Source organism: Colius striatus, chromosome 7, assembly GCF_028858725.1.
Source record: "Colius striatus isolate bColStr4 chromosome 7, bColStr4.1.hap1, whole genome shotgun sequence".
In the NCBI taxonomy this organism is placed as follows: Eukaryota; Metazoa; Chordata; class Aves; order Coliiformes; family Coliidae; genus Colius; species Colius striatus.
The window spans coordinates 2,263,933-2,278,111 of record NC_084765.1 but is presented as its reverse complement, the minus strand read 5'-3'; the positions used below and the strand labels follow the sequence as shown (position 1 = coordinate 2,278,111).

Sequence of the window (14,179 nt, the reverse complement as noted above, 5' to 3'; positions counted from 1 at the left end):
GAAGGAAAACAGATGTGTACAAGGAGTGATAACCAGCCAATAGCAAAATCTCAGAGCAGACAAGGTACTTCTGTTGTCATCAGATGAGAAGGCAGCTTTGGTGTTGATGTGACGCCACCTGAAACTGTGCTGGTCAGGCTCCTGTCCTGTGGACCTTCTGCAAAAGCACAGTGTCCAAGGCTATCTTTATCCTTCTAGGAAAACCAGTGGCCAGGCAGCAAAACAAGGTGTTGCTTCCTCAGCATGTCCCAAGTGTGGTCCCTTGGCCAGTGCCAGGCAGTGCTCCTTGAATACAGGGCATACACATGAGATGCTACCAGGCTCAGCACCTTCTCATCTCAGCAGCCTTCCACGCTACTGAAATGCCTCCCTGCTGTACTGCAACGCAGCCCATGTGCTATTGCAGACACTGACTTAGGCTAAATCACCAAAAAACAGTTTCCTGAGGCTCAGGAGCTCAGAAGATATCCAAGGGTCAGCAAAGCCCACTGCAAGCCACATGCCCTGAGTGAACACAGCCTGCTCTGATTTTATTTAGAAGCATAGACGTAGTTTTAGAGACTGAAAAATAAAGAGCAATGTCTCTAAGAAAGGTGACCTGTTATCCTGCAGTCCCCTTGACATGCCTCTGTAAAATGGGGCAGCTGATTCTTGAGTCTTCTCTAAAACACTTCCATTCTGTGGAAGAAAATGCTAGAAAGCCAAATCACTGGCTTGTTACCTGAAAAAAATCCCCATCCACGGTCATTATCTAAACAAATGCAATCATACTCTATTTTGCTGTTCACTACCCCCATAATTATGGTTTTATTCCCTGTACACCAGTCCTTTTACTTCATTCACTTTGGTTACACTGACTGGTAATGCATTTTTGATCTCTCTGTTAAGTAACTGAAACACCCCAATAAATATTTCACAAGATGTGTGCTGAGGCATAAGTGTTAACGTACCAGAAGGCCAAGCAAAATTCCTCCTTTACTTTCCTCTGAAGCTGTTGTTTCTCAACGTGGCATCTCTTACTTCAAATCTTAAATATTGCTTTGCAATCAATACTGAAAATCAGTGTCCATATCCATTTGTTCTCGCTGCCACCATCAGAAGATTCTTCTTGTTTAAAGAGTAGATTATGCAGTCCTTGATTTCTTTGCCAGGTGATCTGCACAAGTGACAAACAGTCTTGCAGAAAGGCTCAAGAGTGACACTTCTTTCCCTTCTTTTTTGATAAACAAAAAGAGAAAATGGAGTGTACTAATTGTTGAACCCACTCCTTACTTCTGAGGCAGTTTCTTCACGTATATTTACACAGCATAGCCTTGCCAAGAAGAGGCTAAGCCCCATTAACGGCTGGTATTTAGAGTCTTAAATACCAACATCATATGATTACAGCGAGCCTTAAGATCAGACTGTAGGAATGTTTTGGGTTTGGGGGTTTTCTTGTTGGTTGGTTGTTTTTTTAAACAGATACACTTCACCACTAGCACTCCTGTGCACATACAAAATCCCTACACACACAATCTATTTCTGCAAACAGAGAGTAACTCGTTTGCTATAAAGTTTCCTCAGTTTCCAAATAGCTTTGGATGCTAAAAATTCTCCTTGGTCCTCTGTCTGTTCTACTTAGTATCTCTTCTCCTTGCAAACTATTCAGCTGGTCACGCTATCTTTATGGAAAGGTTGAAGTTTGCAGATGCAAAGGGAGATTTTTAGGGAAGGACAAATGCAAAGAAAACTGGAGACAAGCAGCTTACTGGGTTGAATGAGCAAGGCTGGAAAACAGGTAAAGGAAGCAAATGGAGAAAAAGCTTCAAAACATTTGAAGCAGAAGTTCAACATGGGAAAACAGAAAAATGTTTGATGGAGGAATTTGACATGAGAAAACAGAACCTGAGAGAAGGAAAAGGAACCAAGTGTAAAGATTTACCACAGAGGAGCACAATCAGGTTGGTTAAAACAGTTTAAAATCTTTTTAAAAGAAAGAGTCAAACATACTACTAGGGGAAACACAGCAAGTATTTATAAATGTTAACCACAGTGAAGTTTACAGTAAAGGCCAACTCCCACTGGCAATATAATATCTTAAGTGCCTTCTTTTAACCACCTGCAAGGTTTTCAGTGCAATTCTGTCTGACTTTTATTTAAAGGTCATTCTTCCAGACAAGGAATTACAACCAGCCTCCCAAGCCCCAAGGAAGGGAGCTTCCAGGCTCCATTCATTTCTATATCTTTTTTTAATATGGGGTCTAGTTTTGAGCATTAAACTTCCATTTTCCAATTGACTGACAAATAACAGCACTACTAAGTCATTCTCTAAATACTGCTTGCAATGGATACTATACCCAGGACAAGATCATAATACACTTTGAAGTATTAAATAAGAGACTAGATCCTGAAGCAGTTGCATAGACTTAGAACTTTTGGGTTGAAAACTTATCTGTTTAATGTATTCATCCAGTACTCTAAAGCACTTTAAGCACATGTTAAGCAAATTGAAGCTAAATGAGTACCAACTAAACAACACATTTGAATATGATGAGAAAGAACAAAACTTTTTAAAAGAAAATGCATGTTATCCCAAGCACCAAAGTTCACAGAATCATAGAATGGTAGAGGTTGGAAGGGATCTTTAGAGATCATCTAGTCCAACTCCTCTGCTAAAGCAGGTCACAGGAACACATCCAGGCAGGTTTAGAAAACCTCCAGAGAAGGAGCCTCCACACCCTCCCTGGGCAGCCTATTCATCACCATCCCAAACCTGAGATGTGTCTTCTCAGACTGCTAAACTCAAATACATGCCCCTTTCTAAGTAATCTGAGTTGGATCTGTGATATAATCTTTACCATCTTGATCTTGCTACATGCAAAAGTATAGAGAGTAACCTTCTGAGATCCTTTTTAGGCAATGTGGGATCTTGCATGGGGAATCGATCACATACGTAATCCCACTGCAGCCAACAAGTTGTCTTCAGGACTAGTTCCAACAGGACTTGAGCCCTGCATGTTCTGCTCATGAGAAAAACAACAGCTAGGGTACGTGATGAAAAGCCAACATGGGACAATGAAAAGTTTATCCAATTCTGGATCCAGGAAGGTATTTCTTCCTAATATGACAGCTTTTCAGTGATCAAACCAGGAAAACATGGTGATACGATGCGACTCGTTAGCCGTGAATCATTCTCTAAGTAATGTGGAAGGGTTACACAGCTTCAATTTCTAAAAGTCATTATCTATTGATAAAAGACAGATATAATGGCTGGGTTTGTTTCCCCAGAAATTTTCCTCACAAAACAGAATCATGTAGGGCAAGCAATTTTCTCCTCTAGCCTTTTTGCTCCCAGCCTCTGCTTGCACTTGACTACGTAAATATCAAGAAGATTACACTGTGTTGGAAGGGAAAGGACATAAGAGACTTTAACAAGATTTACAACAGGAACTTGAAAAAAGGAGAATCAAAGCTTGTTGAACATATTTACCTCATGTTCATCTCCCTTGCGGACAAAGCAGCTTAGTTGCTTGTTAATTTGCATTTTATGCCTATCAACCTTTTTCCTCTTTATCCGTAAAGAAAACGTTTTAGGAGTAATTCAAATACAACCATCATTAACTGTTAACAGAGAAGCACTGTTGCTGTCTTTTTACATAGATTAGATCGGGTCCTGAGAGTAGATAAAGCAGATTCCCACTTCTCCTTAGCATTGATTTTGCTATAAAATTAAACCTGAACTTTCTTCAGAAGCGACCCTGATGGGGGCTGCTTTTGTTTTACTTGCCATATTGCCAAAAACAGTCTCATTGTTTGCAATACTTTAATCAAAGAAATAATATGCCAGTAAAAAAAAAAAACAAAGCTTCCAAGAGATGCTCCATTTTCCTTATAAAATGATGAGTTATCTTTGTCAGCTGGTTGAAAACAAAAATCAATGATCCTGTCTCGTTACGTGTCTTGGCTTTTCTTCTTGTTTAGTTTCAACAAATTCATTTTTATTTCAACTTAGTAGCAAACAGCACTTCAAATTTTTACAGGACACAACATTTTCAGCACCTACAAGGTGGGATTTGGGGGCACAGATCTGGTTGTCCAGGTCTGCAAATCTGGGGCAGTACCCCTACAAAGCACCCTGGAGCTGAAGATTTCCAAGTTAAGCCATTCCAGTGCAGGGCTCTAGGACACAGAAAATGGGAGTTTTGTTTCAAAACCCAAAGAAACCACATTTTGAAATACAGCAGTTCTCTACAGAGCAGCATTTTTTCCCCTCTAACAGATGTGCATAAGTAGGGCAGCTGACAAATGCAGAGCCCAGTTTCATCCATCAGCTTCGTTTGGAGTCAGGTTTCATTTGAAATACTAACGTGAGGATCCAGAAATCTCAGATCAAGAGCCATTGTACAAACACAGGTCAAGTGTGACCATTATTCTTCACTTCAATAAGTATATTGGCAATACCTCAGGCAGTATGGTAAGTGAACAAACATCTAGTTTAAGTCAGTTGCTGCTTTAATGGCTCAATAGCTGAGCAGAAACAAGCCCTGGCCTCAGGTAGGACCACTAAACAAACTTAAGTAGAGAGGAAGGAAGAAAGATGGAATCACCTGGCCTTCAGATAACTTCTTAATCAAGAAGGAAGCAACAAACAAATAATGACCCAGAAAGGATGCACACACTGTAGAGGAGTCAGGGAAGGTGAGCAGCCCTTGGTTTAGCCAAACCCCAGTGTAAGCAAAGCCACGTGCCACGTCCTCGCTATTGCTGTGCCCATCTGTGTATGTCTGCAGCAAATATCCCTGCTTCCCCGTGACAGATGGTTTCCAGGCCTCTCTCATCCCAACTGCAGAAAAATTCACCTGATTATTTGCAAAAGAAACCTTGAAAAAAGAAATCTGCTGATCTTATCTGCATCCTGCCTACTTATTTTCCAACCCAAAGTAAGCATGCCTTGGGCTTTAACTTATAGCAAGTCTGTGCAAAGAAGCCCGTGCTCATGGTGCAAGAAAAGGACAATCTTTAAGACTGTGTATGTGAATGATGATGGTGATGGCAGGCTGGGGAAAAACATCTGGAGGCTCAGAAGGGTTAAGTGATCTGCCAAGATGACCCAGGCAGCACAGTGATTCTGCAGAACAACTGAGAAAGTATTCTCTTGATCTTTGAGATTTTGATTCAACTCATTGTAAAGATGGGAAATGAATTTTTACCTAGTTATATCTACCCAAAGTTTAGGCACAATAAAACTGATAAAAAGAACCATTTATTCTCACTGATTACTAACACTTAATTATTATCTTCAAGAGGCTCAGGTAATTCTTCTTAGGTGGGAAGAAAACAGAATGAGAACTGTGTTCCTGGCTAGTACACAGAAGTAGGGAAACAAAAAATCTAAAGAATATTAACTTCTGAAAATACAGAAAGATTTATAACAAACTTCTTGAGTTTTCATCACTGAAATGCCACTCTGCTGTACAGAGGCTAGCTCTGTCATCTCAGTATCCTCCTGGAGCCCTGGGTTGGCTGAGCAAGCCCCTGTCCCTCAGCCTCTCCCTGCAGGACAAGGACTCCATCCTTCACAGAACAGTTTGTCAACATCATTCCTATACTGGGGGAGGGTGTCAAGACTAGACACAGTGCTCAAGTGTGGTCTACCAAGTGTCAAGTCAAGTGGTATAACCACTTTTCTTGAGCTGGTGGCTGCAGCTTGCCAGGACAGCCCAGGTTGTCATCTGCTGCTGCTGTCAGGCACACTGCTGGCACACGTCCAGCTTGCTGCCCACCTGGACACCCCAGTCATCAGAGCTGCTCTCCTGCCAGCCAGTCCCCACCTGCACTGCTGCAGGGGCTCTGCCTTCACAGGTACAGGACTTACTCCTTGTCCTCCCTGAATTTCACATAGCTCCTGCCAGCCCTATTCCATCACTTTGGTGCCACCTGCAAACTTGATGAAAGCATGCTCCATCACTCCCTCCAGGTCAGAGACAGGAATAAGGTCATTTTGCCCTCCTACTGAGGCATGCAACAAAGCCATGACCAAACCCCTTACAAAAACTTGACCCTATAAAGAAGAAGGACTAAGTTTAGAAGGAAAGCTGGCAGCCACATGTGATGTATGTACAGCTCAGTCTTACTGAGGCCAACAGCAAAATGCAACACTTTTATCTGTAATTTTCCTTTAAATAGAGATGTAAGGCTTAAGAGAAAGCCAAAAGATTATCTTACAACTGCACTTTAGTTCTGTAAGCCCAGAGCTTTCTGAAAGTTAGCATGTAAGCAGACATACCTTTAGCAATCACTATGATCTCACTTATTTACACACTGCAAAACATACTCATGTGCATAAAGTTTTTTCAACCATAGAAATGCATGCTGGCTGTTAGACCCACCACCAACAATATACTCCTTTCTTGCACTTTCCAAGCAGACATAACAATGAAAATTGGCATGGACTCAACAGTCCCACCTATAGTTTACAACCGAGATTCAGGTAAACTTCAGCATCACCAAAGGTCCTGGATTTGGTTATAACACCATGATTTCTTTGCAAAGTGTAATTTCTACCTGTTTATGTATCTGCTTATTCAGCCCCAGGTGATGTAAGTCCTAAAACGAGGCTATTGGAAAAGCAGAAATAAATGGATTTCTTTCTAATTGATTAGATTTCCTGATGGCTGTACTCCTGTAAGGCCTGCTTAAGTGAATTCATTACCATGGATAACATTTATGTCATAATCACAACAGCATACTTTAGAGATTCCAGCCATGGAAATGACGACAGTCTACCCAAAATACACAAACTGAATACAAAACACTATTAAAAAAGGAGAAATCTTGAGTGAATCGTGATGTCAAATATTCCTGACAAAAAAATCCAGCATCTCTTGAACTACCATTGCTCTGCCATTAAGAAAGCATGTACTAAAAGTTCTTACTAAGTGCTCCAGAGGTATCAAGCAGCTGCTGATAAAGGATTTCACAGTCAGAAACATTTGTGACTCCCACCCACATGGGACTGTGTTTCCCTAGGAGTGAAGAGCAGCGATGTCCAGGAATACTATGCTTGAAAGGACTCCTAGTTGCTACTTAACCGAGTGCTGGAGTGACCCTATGAGACATACTTTTCATTTTGCTTCACTTCTTTCTATTTTGCTGCTCAAATACTTCCACATGTATTGCTAATCTGACCAATTTCTATGCAAAGCTCATTTCCTAACGCTGCTGTGGATGCTGTCAGAGTTACCTATCCCTGCATCTCATTATAAGAGAGGAACAAGGTCTAGGCAGCTCTGCTTACCCTGTGATGCAGCTGTGCAGGGAAGGAAATAATTAAGCCCATCATGTGAACCAAGTCCTTCAGGACATACCCATTAATGAGATTTATTGAACCCACTCGCAGCTTTTCTGCTTGTAGGAATGAAGGAGGCAAAGGCAGAGAAAGAAAACTCCTCCTTCTCAGCATTAATAGAAAACCAGAGATATATTTTGTTCCATTCACACTTTTAAAAGGAAAGAAGCATTAAAAAGAGATTTGTCACCAGCTTTTATGTCTGCTTCACATTCTCTCATAGGTTTTATTGAGTCTACCTCACAGGTTTATTTTACATTTGCCATCACATAGCTGCCTCACCTCAAAAGTTTTCCCCAGGCCTTAATAAATCTAAACTCCTCTTCTCCTCACATTTCTTTTCAACCACACATGAAGAGTGACCATTTCTGCCCCTTCCATGCTACTGGAAGCACATCAGAATTTAATTACTTATACACATTCATTTTTACTTGATATTTTTTTCCTGTCTCTCCCTTAGGGAGCCCCTGGCTTCTCCTCAGGTTTTTGTATGAGATTTCATAGAATCATGGAATCATTACAGCTGGAGAAAGATCTTTCAGATTTTGAATTGGCTCCTAACTTTCCACCCAGCATCCAGGTCAGCAGGGGCTGCTTTCACCCACCACAAACCTGCAGCTATCAGTATGCCAAACATCTGCATTTCTTACCATTATACTTTGCCTTTTCTTGCCATGCAGGGTTCCCTTCACAAAGCAAGAACCAGGCAAGGTGAGATGACCCTCAGAGACCATCTCTTCTTGCAGCAGCACCCAGGCTGATGACTTGGTTGCCCAGATCCATGCAGGACTTAAGGCTGGATCTCTTGTCTTCCTTTGAGGAAGACTCATTACATCATAGTAAGTCAGAAAGACTACATACAAAACAATGTTTTGCTATGCTAAAAAGAATCAAGCACATGATTACAAATTCTGTCTACTGTAATAAAGGCTGTTTAAATATATGGGTATATAAAAATACCCAAACCCAACCCTAACCTCAAGATTCAAAACCAGAGACCACTATGTGCAACAAAGACCTGCAACAGTGAGAAAAGAAAACCACAGAACTGAGATGAAAGTTGCAATTCACTACCCTACCCAAAGCACCTAAAGCATGGAGGAATGTTGACATCTTATAGCAAACATCACTGTCACTGCTGGCTGTCACTAGGAGACAGCACAGTGTGCTCAGTCTTGAATGTCTGCTTTTCACATCTCCAGTGACTGTGACTGCTCAGAATGCAAATGGGAAACAACCACATTGCCAGAAAAAATATACCCAAACAAGACTGGAAAGATAAGCAAAGGCCTTGCACAATCACATCTGTATTCTCAACTACATTTCAGCCTTCATACGTTACCAAAGCTAGTTATGAGCCACTGTTGATCCTTCTGCTTCAGACTTCTTTGAAAGGTAGTTCAGCTGTGCCCTGATGAGGTCTTTCTGTTTCCCACTAAGTTCCATAGTACTGAGCAAATCATTTGAAAACTGAGCAACTTATTTTCCTCATCTTAGAATTACTGCACATATATCTTTTCACAAGCCATGCTTTCTCCCTTCTGCATCCAACTCAGATATATACATCCTTTATTTATCCTGACAGTGTGGGCTCTGATGAGTTATTTTGGTCATACCATAGAATAAGGACCACCTTGACTTGTGAAAAGCTCCTAACCACAAAACTCACTTCAATGTTTCAGCCAACAAAAGACTTGTATTTAAGACTTAAAAAATCCAAATCTATGCACCTGCTTCTGTACCATTACCTTTCTCTTTTGATTGGCATAAGTATTCCTCATTGATGGTGGCCCTACCACAGAAGCAGTCAGTCAATTATTAAGTGCTTGGTAAGCTACATAGCTTTGTGCACTGGCCTTTGAGGTACACACTTTCTTGCAATCTTTCTCTCCTTTCAACCTTTCCACAGACTACTCTTTCAAATTATGTTGCTTCATGTCACCACACACTTTACAGCAATCCTTCTCACACATTTTAGACAATTTTGGTATTTTCACTCTCCTTCCAGTGCTCATTCAAAGATATTGTTAGGACTCACTGTCTCACCTTTAATCTGGGTTCATGATGTGCATTAACACACACACCTGCAGCAGCCAATACAAGAAAAGGCACCTTCAGTTTCTCTTATCACAGAGAAAATTAGTTTTTTAGTTTTCAGATCATACAGAACTATCAAACACTACCAAAGGAAAGCTAATCTCAAATCATTGTCCTTTCTGTTCTAGTTTTCTGATTCACACCTTTAAAGTTTCTGTTTATTTTGTGATGATTGCACTGAAAGCCAATAAAATAATTCTAGTTTAAAAAAAACAGTTTTGCATGAAAAGTTATAAGTTGTCTCCAGAGTACCAGCAAAACTTCTTCAGCTGTGCTTTAAAAGAATCATAGAAAAGATTTGTTAAAAAGGAAAAGACACAGAGAGAGACTAGAAGCTGGTTTGAATAGAAAACACTGAAAATGTAGCCTTCAGATAAGGTAAAAAAAGGTACAAAAAGCCAGCAAGTCTATCCAGCTCTAACAGTTGCAAATTCACAGGAAACTCCTGAACAAATTGCTCTTTGGGGAAAAAAAGCCCAGTGTTTTGAACATGTCTAATACGAGAAGCATTATGACATCAGTCTACTTGCCAGTTCATATTTAAGGTATATTCAGTAGGAGGAGGAAGAGAGCTGTTACATGGGAGAAATTCTTCACTAGAGGCTACGGTTAAGCTGCAAATTCCTCTGCTGTGAGATCATTCTTGTAATCCACTCAACACTGTAAAGCAGGAAAAGGAACATTCTCCTAGTTGGGGATCAAGCAGGTTATTTCGAGCATCTTTGACCACATGTTTATTGAAATGCACTTTAGCAGAACCCAGCAAGACACACAGCTGAAGTCCTGGGCTGTAACTGTATCTTTTGCTCACTTGACACAGGTAACTGGAATGATTTCTCTACAAAATTAGTTTGGCATATTTACCTGTCAATATTCAGATGAGAGCAATGGTGGCAAGATGATCATCAGATTCTCTCCATCATCTCAGATTCCTGTTAAAAACACAGAAAGATGTAAAGACTGAGGTGTGGAGAAAGAAAATCAGTGACCTAATAGCCATTTCATTTAAATTCTATACAGCAGAAGTGCTCAGGGCACAAAGGGATTTTGATATGTTAGTTTGCAAGAGAGAGAGAGAGAGGAAGTTTATCACACTCCACATTTCCAACGTATTTATCATGCTGTAGCATAAATATTATGCAAAGCTTTGCAACAGCAGAGCCTGATGTCATTTCACTCGCTTCAAAGTGCTTCTGGCAGCATGAAGTCAGTACTAGAGCAAAAATAGGCTCTTTCAGTTATTAAGACAGACATAATCTCAGGCCAGATCTGACAGAAGGTGAAAGATGCTGCTTTGCTGCCTTCCACAAACACCTTCATTGATTTAAGTCTTGCCAAAGCACAGAGTGTCCTGAGCACGTGCGTTTGCTGAACCACCCAGATTTGAGCACTGAGATGCTTGGTTTTGCTCCATATCCATTGGAGATCCAGAAATTAGGGTCTGCTGTTTCCAGCCCCCTAAACCAGCAGACGTTTGCTGAGCATCAAAGTCCAGTCCTTGGCACAGAATGCAACAGCCTATAGCTGGCTACCTGATACTGCATTCGAATTTTATTGCCTTCATTGATGGGTTGCAGGTCATGCTGAAAAAAGAAGAGTCTTGCCTCCCCTGCATTTCCTCCTTTTACAGATAGAAATGCAATAGAAAATCCAGAGATTTCCATTGCAGAAGCAAGTTTGGCAAACTTTTTTACTGTTGTACTCTGGTGGACAGGATTCCATTAAAAAATAACACCGATTATGTTCCATCTATTACTTCTAATCCTATTAAGAGGTCTAAACAGGCACTTTCTACTATACACAAGAGAAATGTAAAGCAGCCATGCAACTCCAGAAAAAATACAGAACATGACCATAAGTGAAACTAGAATTACTCAAGGATACTTCTGGGAACATCATTGGCACTGCACCACTTACTCCAACATAAACAAGAACTGACTTCACCTCAAATTCACCCCTCCTTGTGCTGTGCTTTACTAGACTCTTCCTACTGTGCACATTCAACAGTTAATGCTAATATGCACACATATTCCTAAATGTTTAAACACCTTGTAAGTCTATTTAAGACCATTCTTCACTTTAAACAGACTCTGACATATTTTACTGAACATAAACCTATCCAAAAAGTTTTGAGTAGGAAGAAAATACTTCGAAAGCTGTCTCCAGCACCTGCAGAATTCTGCACAGCTACCTTACAGCAGCAACATAAATGCTATTGAAGGACATTTCCTACACTGAACTACTATATTTTGTATCACATAGGAGGAAGCTGCATTTGGGATTAAACCTACTAGGTTTTGCATTTTTAAAGCAGAAGATATAAATGTGATCTCCACCATCACAGGAAAGTGATGGAAAGTCACAGGAAAGGTAAGTAAGGAAAGATCATCATCTGTTCCTCATAGGGCAGAAACCAGGATCCATAAAAAGAAAGAAGTTGGGAGATTAAAAGCAAAGCAAAATTAACCAACCTAACAAGTGTTTTGATCTCTGAAAGACAGGATAAACTGCTTCTACTTTTGAAGTATCTATTTTCCACACATCAGGTTTCAGTTTCTAATCAGATCCAGAGATAGAGGAGGAAGATTACCCTGGGCTGCATATATCCATCACGGATTAAACCTTCCAAAATTGCTCTCAAATGTTGACACATCTGCTCAACATATTCCAATGCCAAGCTTCATTAGATTTAGGGAAGATTTATAACTTGCTCAGCTTTGGATAGGTACAGCTAAGATTTACTAAAGGCATATCTGCACCAATAGCTTGAACCTTTAGTAAATATTTTGGGACTTTGGTAGTAAACAACGTAAGTGACGAAAGCAAGATAAACATTAAGCATTGAGGTACTAAATAACCCACACATAGGGGCTACAGAAATTCATTGCAGGGAATTTTTGCACTCCATTGTGGAAGAGTGGAGGATGCCAGCAGTTTGTTCTATGTGGAGGCCAAATTCTTCTAGTTACACAAATTATTACAGCAGCATGACTCAATTTTGCACTTTGGATGTTAACTTGTTTGTCACATTACCCTGCTGAGCTAACTCTACAGATAAGAAAATCAATGTGAAAAAAACTCACAATGGTTTACATGGAGCTAGGAAAAGCTCTCTATAGGAGAATATTTGTATACTATGGTGTCAATACTGGTTTATTAATGAGGCTTGGTGAGGGTATGTAGTTGGGAAAGACACTGTCATTGGAGAAGCGAGCAACTGTCCTCTCTCCTGTTTCTGACAAAAAATACCAAGTCTCCTTGTGGATCCTGTATTTTCCTCTCCACGACTACAGGATGAGTAGAGCAGAAACTCCTCTTTACCTCAGAGCCTCTGATGCATCCCTAAATAAACGTCTGTGCCATGAAACCCCAGGTTACTCACACATTCCTAACACTTCCTACTGCAACAGGTTTCTCCTCCAGATGTTGTTTTCACGTGTGGCTGGGCAAGAGAGCACAGCCATGCACAGATTCATCCCTCAGGCAATCCACCAAACATAGCAGTGAACATGTTCTTCCCTCTGTGACAGCTCTATTATGGGTCTCTCCTACATCTAATCACTCATTTTTAACACTTTAGTGTCATAGAATCACTGAGGTAGGAAAAGACTTTTAAAATCACCAAGCCCAACTGTTAACCCAGCACTGCCCACCACTAAACCACGTTCCTTGGCTCCACATCTAAACATCCTTTGAATATCTGCAGGGATAATGACTCCACCACTTTCTTGGGCAGCCAGTTCCAAGGTTTAATAGCCTTTTTTTTTAGATTAAATGCTCAGAAACATTTCTTCTTGGTGCAAGTTGAGGCCATTGAGATGTGAGCATATAAAACCCTCAGAGATTTTTCTTCCTTTAAAAAGCTGAAGTTGAGAAGTAAATTCAAAAGCCATTGGAAAGTAGAACAAGATGGTTAAGGAGGGGAGAAAAGACTGACAGCACAGTCTCATAAGCCATTTCCCTTATCAAATCAATCTGAAAACCACCAAACTGTAACCCTAAGCCCAGAGATGAACGGTGCAGTTCATTATTTCCCTGTGATTCAGTGCTGTACAGTAAAGAGATCTGACATCTTTTTGCAGTGTGCAATGTAGCAACAGTAACTTGGTTGAGGGAGCAGCGTAGCTGCAGCCATGCAGTATTTATAGTCCTCGCTCCTCAGCTTCTTATTGCTGCTCCTTTCCCCCTGGCAAATGAATCAGGATGCCATCTCCCAAACACAGCACACGGCAGCTGCTTCCACCGCCAGAGCAAAGCCTTCACTGTACCAGCATGATGCAGAATAAACACTCCTTAAAGGACACGGGTCAAATCTTCTCTTAGATTTGTCAAGTTTCAGAAACAGATACGTGTCAATATTTGTATGAATTTTAACAAGTGGGATAAAAGTATCAAAATGTTCCTGTTCCTTTCATGGCAACAGGGGCAGATAACTTTGTTTGCAAGCATTTCTCTACACCTATGTGCACAAGCTCAAGTAAACTTAACTGCTGACTAAGGCATGTCTATAAGCTCCTTGTCAAAAATGCATTTATTCTGCCAGTATTCTGACTCACACAAGCACAAGTCAACAAATATCATACAACCCTACTGGCAAACTCAAGTGAAGATTTCTTCCTAACTTAACACTATTCCAGAGGCCCCAGTTTGAGCTGGCTCCCAGCTGACCAGCTGGCTTATCTGCACAGCTGTCTGCACAGCCACTGAAATACCATTCCCTGTCAATTTATGAGGATGGCACAGAAAATGGACATA

General features: G+C 40.7%; 1 protein-coding gene across 2 annotated transcripts in view; it reads right to left on the bottom strand.

Annotated features, from left to right (window-relative positions):
- The window catches only part of SHANK2 (SH3 and multiple ankyrin repeat domains 2), a 332,306-nt gene that overhangs the window by 295,706 nt on the left and 22,421 nt on the right, over positions 1–14,179 (bottom strand). For both annotated transcript variants that reach the window (XM_061999345.1, XM_061999344.1), the window contains exon 3: positions 10,289–10,356. The gene's annotated coding sequence lies outside the window, so the exon portion shown is untranslated. The remainder of the gene's footprint in view (positions 1–10,288; positions 10,357–14,179) is intronic.